Source organism: Plasmopara halstedii, assembly GCF_900000015.1.
Source record: "Plasmopara halstedii genome assembly, contig: Scaffold_2061, whole genome shotgun sequence".
Classification (NCBI taxonomy): Eukaryota; Oomycota; class Peronosporomycetes; order Peronosporales; family Peronosporaceae; genus Plasmopara; species Plasmopara halstedii.
This window is the reverse complement of record NW_020188969.1, coordinates 977,281-977,730: the sequence shown is the minus strand read 5'-3', so window position 1 is coordinate 977,730 and position 450 is coordinate 977,281.

The following is a 450-nucleotide window of genomic DNA, read 5'->3' as shown; positions in this document are numbered from 1 at the left end:
CCGAGGTGTGCCTCATGAGATCGACCTGGTTCCGGGAACCAAATACTGCGTAACACGCCAATAGTTCCTGCCTAAGGAGCAGTGCGACGTCATTGACGTCTTTTTCCGTTCGAAGCACGACGCAGGGATGGTACGTGAGAGCAAGTCTCCCCATTCGACACCCACGTTTTCTGTTCGGAAGCCGAACGGCAAGTGGCGTATCGTTCATGCTTACAATAAGCTAAACGCTGCCACCGTTCCGGCCCAGCCGCCGATTCCTTGGAAGGATGTTCTTCAAAACAACATGGTGGGATGTACGAAGTACAGTGCACTCGACTTGGTCGATGGGTATTTACCAATTGCTCATGAGAGCGAGTGATATCTCGCTAATATCGGTGAGCACTACCAGTGGCATGCTCTGGGAGTGGCTGATGATGTCTCAAGGGCTGTCAAATGCACCAGCAACATTAA